At 43.8% G+C, this 10044-nt stretch overlaps 1 pseudogene; it reads right to left on the reverse strand.

The window, feature by feature from the left end:
• Nucleotides 1-204: 204 nt before the first annotated feature.
• LOC120850012 lies at nt 205-1575 on the reverse strand (annotated as a pseudogene).
• Between the last annotated feature and the right edge of the window lie 8469 nt (nt 1576-10044).

Consider the following 10044-nt stretch of genomic DNA (forward strand, 5'->3'; position numbering starts at 1 on the left):
CTCATCTAAGGAAATTTGTTGGAGCCCAGAGTTCGCGTCGAGACGGGAAAAGGGTCTGGCCCCCACTAGTTCGGCCTCAATGTCCTCGCGCTTAGCCATCCGGCAGTGTTCGCGCTTTAGACAATTGTTAATACGTCTGGGGCCAATACGAACGCGGAGTTTGCCGTCTTTTTTTCGTACGAGGACGAGGGGACTCACCCAGTCCGTTGGCTTGTTGGCCTTTTGTATGATGCCTCCCCGTTCCATGCGCTCCAGCTCTTCTCGAAGGGGCTCTCGGAGTGCCAGGGCCACCCATCGTGCCGGCTGGACCACCGGTGTCGCGTCCTTTCGCAGGATCATCTGGTACTGTCGTGTCACCCAGCCTGTGCCTTCGAACAATGAGTGAAATTCCTTTACAATTCTGTTGGTGCCACTGCTGTTCGCAGAATCCACAGAGCGAGACTCAAGTCCGTGCGCCTCGCTTGCTAGCAGTCCGAGTATTGCCTGGTTGCCTTTCTTGACAATGCAGAATTCGATGTCTCCCGAGTGACTGTTCGCAAATACTGGTAGGCTCGCTACGCCGATGTGCTTGATGACGTCTCCGTTATAAGCTCAAAGCACGGAGCTGCTTGGCTTCAAGCTTGCCTTGTCCATGCACCTTCGGTAGACAGAGTAGGGCAGCAAGTTAGCTTGAGAGCCCGTGTCCACCTTCAAGAAGACTGTCTGGTCAGCCACCCTTGCGTTGATGATCCAATCTGCCTGGCTCCTGACGCTACAAATCTTCACGTCGAGAATCTCAAAGCTGTCGTGGTCATTGAGAATTTCTCCGACACGGGGGTCTCTCTTGCAGCACGCCGCAAAGTGATTAGTGCCTCTGCACATAAAACACGATTTTCCAAATGCCGGACATCTCCCACGCTCATGCTGGCGGTTGCATTTGCCACACTTGTATGGCTGCCTCTTTTTCACGGGCGCCACGAGCTTTTCCCCCTGCGCAAACACCTCGCTCTGCAGAGCCGATACTTCCGCTGCTTTGCAGATCTGTTCGGCCCTGAGCAGCGTGAGGTCCTTTTCCTTGAGCATTTTTTCCCGGAACTTCGGATTATTTGTTCCGAACACAACCTGATCCCTGATAACCGAGTCGGTTAACTGCGCAAAGTTGCAGCAGCCTGATTGTTCCCGTAAGTCACGCAAGAAATGTTCGAAGGGCTCTGCCTCCACTCGCATTCGTGTCCGGAATATGTACCTTTCATAGACCTCATTCTGCTGTTCGCGACAGTACTCCTCAATCTTGGTCGCCACCGTTCCGTAGTCATCCTGGACTTCATCCTCGGCGAAACGAAAATTTTTGAATATTTCCAAGACGTTGTCCCCAGCAGCACTCAGCAGCAGCGCGGTCTTGACGTCTTCAGACCTTGGTTCTTTTGGTAAAGCCGTTGCCTTCAGGAACAGCTCGAACATTTGTCGAAACAGCTCCCAGTTTTTTGGAACGTTCCCGGATAGAAGCAGCGGCTCCGGTGGCTTGAGGAGTTCCATTGGGTTGAAAACTACTGCGTTCCGCTCTTTTCTTCGAGCTATCACCGACGTGGACGGCATCCCACTTCTGACACTATGTATCAGATAGGCTGTAGCAAGTCAACAACGACGTCTATTCGGTAAGCAGTTTGTAATATAGGCCGACGCGGCCAGTGCAGGTACTAGGCACGTGGCTCATGTTAATCTCTTAGGAAAGATGACAATGCGGTTTACATTCAACGTAGACTTGACTTGCACGATACAACTGTGGTACGAATAGAGGCTCGTACACCCATTTGCTTCGACCGCGGTGCGCTACGTTGTGTCGTGCAGCACAGCGCCTCCCCGATGGCTCGCCGAAAGTTTTACAATTGCAACAGCACGACGCAGGCAGTCTTAACGAGGCGCATGTGGTTGCAGTCGCACTCGAACGCAACTTTGTGAACGAGACTGAATGCGCCCGGCATGTGTCGCGTGTTGCTTCCGCACCTGGGCAGTTACCGTACTGATTGGTAGCCAAAAACTCAGTCGGCTTCAATGTTAATGGGCTTGTCAAGTTCGTACAGAGGTCATTTCGAACGACAGACCGTTTCCGACGGGTCTCTCCAGAAACGAGAAATGACCTTTGCAGCGGGTCCCACGGAGTGGATCTTCGCCTCCCTCGCGAATTTCGAAATGAACGTCCGATCAACCAGTGGAATTCACAATAAGCAACGCGTGTAGCGCGAGCGCCAAGTTGTACAGGACGCGGCACACCCGGATAACGACTTTAAAAAGACGTGTATCCCCCACAGAGAAGCCTGAGAAACCAGCCCTGCAACAGTGTATTCCACTAGCCGCTTATCAAAGGCTCATCTGCTGGGGTTGCTTGCAACCCCAGCAGATGTTCCGTGATATTCTGGATCAGGGCGTATTTATTTAATCGGGTGCAGTATGTAGAGGTTAACGGTGACCGTTCAATTGTATCTGAAGTGCCTTCGGGCGTCCCCCAGGGGTCAGTACTCGGGCCAGTATTATTTTTAATTTACATTAATGATATCGCGGCGGAAATAAATCAAGGGGTTACTGTGCGACTATTTGCGGATGATTGTCTGGTATATTCAAAAATCGAGGAGCAAGACGACCAGCGCAGATTAAGTGCATCTGTTGGGTCTATTCAGGACTGGTGCTCGAAATGGAAGATGAAAATTAATACACAAAAAACTGTTTTCGCACGAATAACTAACAAAACTAAGAATGATCTTTCTTATACTTACGAGCTTGATGGGAGTCCTTTGGTTGAAGTTGATAGTTTTAAATACTTGGGTGTGACACTTTCTAAAGACTTAAGTTGGAGTAAACACATAAATGAAATATGTCACAAAGCAATGAAAAAGCTTTGGTTTTTAAGACGGAATCTGGCCAGTGCTCCGCCTAAAGTGAAGTTAATGGCCTACACAACGTATATTAGGCCTCCCTTGGAGTACGCTGCATCGGTATGGGACCCCTATAGAAAAAATCAAATTGGTGAACTCGAAAAAGTTCAGAGGAAGGCGGCGCGATTTATTCTAGCCAAATAGAAGCGACTTGATTCTGTCACAGATATGCTGAACAGCCTCAACCTCCCCTTACTTTCTGTCCGTCGAAAAATTGCTCGACTAAAGTTTTTCTTTATGTTTTCTCATCACCTGTATAACATTAACCCGGATTCTAGATTAACACATCGCGCATCGAGAGAACTCAGATACGTTAGCACTAATCAGTTTGAAGTGCCCAAATGTAATATTGACGCTTATAAGTTTTCTTTTTTCCCCAGAACTGTGAAAAACTGGAATGATCTCCCACAAAATATATTGTCATTGGACTGTTTAAATGATTTTGAGAGCGCCCTTTTGAATATGACTGGTTTGGAATGATAAATAGTAGTTAAGTATTTTTTGGAAACTTCGTTAAAGATTTCGAGTGCTGAGTGTTCATTTTGTTGAGTGCTATATAATATATTGAATGTTTGTGCTATTTCAGCCCCTTTATTTTAAGTGAATGTCGCTGAATGTGTACTGTATTGTAGTCCTGATGTTGTATGTTTCAGTGCTCTTCTATACCCCACACCTGTTAAAGCCCCCATACTTGGGGTGAACAGTATTCATAAATAAATAAATAATAAACCGACCGAGGAAAGGAAATTATCTAGTGGCTGCGACGCGCGCATGACACCACCTATTGTACAGGGTGTCACAAGAAAAAAAAAAACATTTTCACGGTCTTTTTTACCGCAAAAATAAACTAGGCATCGCCGAACGCTCATTATTCGTCCAAAAGTAGAGCTAGAGGTCACAACCAGATGGCAAAGTGTCAGCCCGATCCGATGACTTAATCAAAAGTTAGAACTGATTTTCTAAATATTTCAATGGGAAAATGGCGGCCAACAGAGTTTTCGAACAGATGGGGCTCTATGGCACCAGAAACCGAAAACGGGTGAAAATGGGCTCCATTTTTCCATTGAAATTTCCGGAAAATCACTTATAACTTTTGATTAAGTTATCGGATCGGGCTGAAACTTTGGCATCTCGCTGTGAGCTCGAGCTCTACTTTTGGGCGGAGAATGAGCGTTCGGCGATGATTAGTTTATTTTTGCGGTAAAAAGTACCGTGTAAATTTTCTTTTATGACACCTTGTATATGCCTCAAACCTTGATCAAGACGTAAGGAGCGTTCGACGATACGTGGCTTATTTTACATTTCGACAAACCCGGTTGTAATTTTACCCAAATACCCGTTATGTAATCTCGTTGCCCGTGGATTGGATGCGTCGGTGAGTCTGGCTGGCGTTCGAGCCGGCGTTGACTTTTGTGGTAATGAGGATATATGCAACTTGTTTTTGGAAGGGAGAAATGGGCAGGAGTCACCCCAATTACCACGGTGCCCGTGGACAACTTATTGTGGCATTGTTGTGGAAAGAAGTGCGCGTGAACAGCTCTAATCGAGGTTCACGGGCGTGTCTTGCAAAGCTACAAAATCAATCAATATTTTTTGTTCGGTCGTTTGGTGAGGCGCACTACTTTTTTTAGTTCGCCGTCGCACGGCACATTTAGTGTAAACCGAACGGTATCTTAATGCTTACAATACCGGTATACTTCCATACAGCTAAAACAAAGTAATTTTCAGCGTTAAATGTCGCTTCTTCTTTCACTATGAAGCTTTAATTAAACACAAAATAATAACAAAAACGCTCCCAGTCACGAGCAAGCTCGCACTTCGAACGCATTAGCCTCTACGATTATCCCTCTGACTGGTGCACTTGGAAGAGGTGAGCTCATTTAGCTTTGCATTTTCAAACCTGGCTATTGCGTACCGATTCACTTTTTCAAGGCAGGAGAGTTGTGTTTTAGTGGCACCTCGGAGCTGGGTATTCAGGGGCGTCCAGTACCTGGCATGTAAATTAGAACCGTTTTTTTTTTTTTTCGGCCAGCGTAAATGGACCACACATCGGAGGGAGCTGAAACCTTGTGAAATTGTGCAGCTAGCGGTCGGCAGAGAAGGCGAGAGTTTAAGAACGTGCTGTAAACTGGGTTAAAAACTAAAAGGGGAGAAGAAAATTTCTTTTTGAGCCGACGTCTACCTAAGCACGATATTGTCAAAGGAATAAATAATTTTGCAGACATGTATAGGGTGTACTTTACTGGAGGAACCAGCAAGAAAGAAAGCAATATTCCTTTCCTTGCCGCCAAGATTTTTGTCGCCGAAAGCGAAATGCGAAACAAGCGAAATGTTAGCTGTGTTTCAGGTGAGCATTCCGCTTGCCTTCGAGGAATAAATCACGCAGTGTACCCTCCTTCTGGAGGACTACTGGCTGATCTTGTTCGCGCACGCCTCTCGGTTAGTTCCGAGCAAGTGAAGATAATCCCCAGCTTTTGCGCACGGTGCCTAGCTCGAACCAGATGGCCTCCTTGGGGATCAAGTGGTAGTTCGTTGGACGAAATTCTGCCTTTCGTCATTTGAGACCATCTTCTTTATTGGAGTGTGGAGCGTACTGGTGAACTCAAAACATGTAGGTGCGCACTTATGCGCAGTATCCATTCGACTAGTTGAGATACCACTGTTAAATGCACACATTTCATCGTTCTAATCTTTACAATATAGTGCTTCATGATTAGTAATATGAATGCACTTTAATTGTAACTATTTTTTTATTTTCTTGCTCGTAGTCAGCGCAACGGGTTCGTATAATGTTATCTCCTTTTTTTTGTAGCTGTACACTACATTTTGAAAGAAGAAAGACTCGGAGGATGACGCTTTTTGTATAACTCGATTTCGGGCTCTCTTTCCAGGTCGTCAAAAAGAAATGTTGTTTACGGTAATCTTCATTTTCGCTTCGCTGAAGGAAGTTACACCAGCGAGCATTGACGGAAGCGACGGCGGTTACAACGTCGTTGTTGCTCTTCACCATTCTGTACCACCCTCTGATCTGATCATCCAGAATACCAAGGTACTGAAGTAACACCTTGGGTTAAGATTCTAAATGCGTAGTTTATTGGTTGTCACGTGGCTTTTTTGGGCCTCGGTAAACCAACGAAATGTTGTAAGTAGGCTTCAATGCTGATTTCTTGGTTGATATGTTGCCTATCTGGCTCATGTCTGGAGCTTTATCAACTGCTCTAAACGACTTCATTTTTGCGAAAACGTTATCTCCTCGAATTTCGCGAATTGCCTACAATTCGAGAAAAATAGTTCCAGCGAACAAATCCGGTAAATTGTAAACACATTTGATCTATCTTGAGATCCAACCGAGTCGCAAAATTTAGAACCCGCGAGATATACTAAAACCTCAGCTTCGACCTGAATCGCCAAACATTGAGCCCGCGAAAAATACGTCGCTAACAGTATTTGGCAAAGCAGAAATGTCATAGAAAAGCCAACGATAAGTTATTTGACACTAACTAATGCTGAGGCAACATTACAGAGGAAGAAGAACGGGGCAACACTAAGTGGTAACTCGTAACTTGGGATTTTACTCTAAAGAAGGAAGGACAGAAAGAAGAAAACACCGCATTACACACCTTCGCACGTGCATTCCCCACTCTGCGCCTGACAGCTGATCATATTTGCGCGTCCAAGAGCCTCACCGTCAGCTTCATCATAACTATTTTTATGTATCGACTACATCACTGATGCTTCACTAATGCTGTCTTTTTTTATGTAGATCTAACACGCTTCTAGCACCTCCCCTCTCCATTTGTTCTTGCGCCTTTCCAAGATAGTTGTGTTCCTTAAGCGCGGTTGGCATAAAGGCAAAAGGTAACTGTATCTTGTATGTCCTATGTTGCCTCAGTGTGTTCAGTCATTACCAATTAGCCCAGCTATCAGCCTTATTAATAATTAATATCTTCGTTCAAAAGCTTATTATGCCTTAGTTGGAACACAAGGATCGCCAAACGTAGATCAAGTGAAGCGTTCTTTTGGCGTGCTGCCTACGAAACGTTTACTAACATCCAGTATCTGACCCCGTTTTCAGTTAGTTTAATTACGTAATTCACCTTCAAGATGAACTTATGTCAACGGCAGTAACTACAGACTAACTTTTTATAAATTTCGTTAATATGGGAGCTTGGGCGATTTGATGATTCACGTTGAGGTTACAGCGCACAAGACACTGCCAAAACGAGACACACACTTAGAGATAAACATAAGTGCTGACTTGCAACTCCTTTGCATTCTTCTTCAATTTTTTTCGTCGCGAAACTAATTTAAATATCAGATGGTTATGAGTGAAAGCAAGAAAAAAAATCAAATATTCTCATAAGGGATTGCTATCATCGTGCTAAATATTCTAATTCTTCTTTCAGATGGCGTTATGAATGGGCTCCTGACACAATTATCTTCTAAGCGAGTGATCATGCTGCATTCAATTATTTCTCTTGAGAGCGGGTTCTTACACCTAGCTATGATAGTACTTTTCCCGAGATATGCTGAGCATCGGCAACCCCTGCATTGGATGCCGAGATGTCCAGAAATAACTTTGTGGGTGTTATAATGGTGTCCCTTAATAGATCATTCAAACACCCGCCAGTTTGTCCGATACATTTCTTACCACACGATAGTGGAGTAGAATAAATCACTCTTTCATAGCAAGGAACAAAGCATGTTTGGTGTTTTCTTGAGCAGGCGAATTGAGGGTGTGCTGAGTGATTTACTTTCCTACACACAAACACGCTTTTTAGCCTGTGAAGGACAGCAAATCACCCAGCACACCGTCAATAAAAAAAACAAAAAAAACAAAAAAACATGACTTGTGCCTTTTCTGAAGAAGTTATTTCTTCTATTCGACTGTAATGTGGGAAGAAGTATATCGAACAAAGTGGCGGGTGTTTAAATGATCGATTAGGGTAACACCATCATAACACCCACGAAGTCATTTCTGTACAACTCGGCATCCACTGCAGGGATTGCGGGTGCTCAGCAGATCTTGAGAAAAGTACCGTCATAGCTAGAAGTAACAACACGCTCACCAGAGGAACAATAGAGGCAGAGATGATCGCGCGCCTGGAAGATAATTGTGTCAGGAGCCCATTAGCGGTGACATGTTTCGGTGGCGCCCTCGCGTGGTTACCTTTCGTGACATCATTACCTTGCGAACAAGTTCGATGGTGTTTGAACTTTGCATGGCGGAAGCTTGAAACCATAGCGTTCTTGAACCAACACCGTCAAAATTGAAGTCCTCACGTTCCTCTTATTTCCGTCCATGAGAACGCCTTTGCTGACGTCATAGTCAGCATTCGGGCAATCGTGGAAGGCCGACCACCGCGACGCTTTCGATCGCGCACATTGCCAATACCTAACGCTATGTGGAAAATAATTAGAATAAGTAGCGCAATAATCGCGATGGTCTGTGAGAAGACTTTTGGATTGTTCTCCTTGTTTTCATTTAAAGCAATCTAAGATTTAAAATAGTCTCGTGAAGATGGAAGCAGAAAGATAATACGTAGAAGTTGTAAGTCAGCGTTTGTGTTTGCCTCTTTGTGTATCTCTCGTTTTGCCCTCGCCTTGTGCGCTGTAACCTCGAGATGGTAATTAGGCTTTGCATAGAGGACACGTTGCCACACAGATATTCTGACTTCCGTTTCGTAACTCTATGATCGATAAATGAAATTGCATTTCACGAAAAGTACGATATAATAGATTATACTCCGTTTTATACTTAGCGTGCTACGCTGTCAAAGCTACTGGCGCGAGCGCGTGGCTTCTTCTATGGTCTTGTTTGCGCGAGAACGCGTGCAAATGATTAACGAGATCAAGCCCCACACTCGCGCCAGTAGCTTTGACAGCGTTGCACGCTAAGTATGAAACAGAGTGTAGAAGTAATCGACCATTTGTTCTTAAGGCCACGGTCCCACTGAATGTGGCAGTTTAGGTACTTTTTGGCAGGTCATTACTCATCTCCTTTTAAATACTGTTTTGTGGGACTGGTGTCATTCGAAAGGCAATGCAATCTTCTTTCATTTTATATTATGTATGTGTTGGTTTTTACTGTTCATGCGCATTTATAGTGTTGCAAATATGATGGCGCGGACCCTCACTTGCTCCGCTAGTTCATGTTTTATGAACGATCCATTAAAGATAACACGGTTCCAATATAGCAGTTTTGTTAAGATGATGTCGGAGCAGAATGTAACGATACATGTTTTTGGTATTTGCACTACTTTGTTTTTTTCATCAATCCAAATATTGCCCTAAAATTGAACTTTTTCAGCACAAATATGTTTTTAATGACACGCGCTAGGGCAATGAAATTAGCTACAGATGTAGTGCTTATAATTGGTCATATGCAGAAAAACATTTATTGTTGGGTAAAATTTTTTTGTTTAGATATTTTATATCAAACGTAGCACTTTTTTGTGCTTCGAGTCATGGTACTTCAAATGCTGCTGAGGAAATAATTAAACTATGATAAAATCTTTTATAACATTTAGAGCTACCATGGTTGCCCAAGAGGTGGACGATGGCTTTTTTTCATTTTCAAAGTCATAACGCTCCAGGAGCGTTTCAAGCTTACCTGTTTTGACGCATATCTTTTTTGGACATCAAACAGATTTATTGGCATCTAATAATATTGTTTGGAATAGATATACATTGCGATGTATTAAATTTTCACAATGATCTTGCGTTGGTTTCTAAATAGGTGTAGAGCTTAGCTAATTTTAATAACAATTAGAAACTGTTTTGGTGCTTTTTTGCGCTACCTGGCGGATGGCAGACAAACTGCTGAATTCTAATGTTCAAAAAATTTTCGAGGGCGGCGTTGGCGTCTGTATCATCATCAATCTCCGTGTCTTTTTACCCTCACATTTAAAAAATATATTGGAAGATTTACTATCGATAAATGAATGGTGTAAGTACTGGGTCAGGCTAATAAATCTAAGGCAAATAATTACACAAGCGTAGCGTGATATATTGTGTTCATTATTCGATATGATTGAAATCAATAAACAATGAAGACGAAGAGAAAAAGAATGCACCAGAGTTCACTTCATGCCTAGAGTCACTAAATGAGCTTTAAAGTATCGGCACTCCGTTC

The sequence above is a fragment of the Ixodes scapularis genome, unplaced genomic scaffold (assembly GCF_016920785.2).
Source record: "Ixodes scapularis isolate PalLabHiFi unplaced genomic scaffold, ASM1692078v2 PGA_scaffold6__148_contigs__length_123643588, whole genome shotgun sequence".
Lineage (NCBI taxonomy): Eukaryota > Metazoa > Arthropoda > Arachnida > Ixodida > Ixodidae > Ixodes > Ixodes scapularis.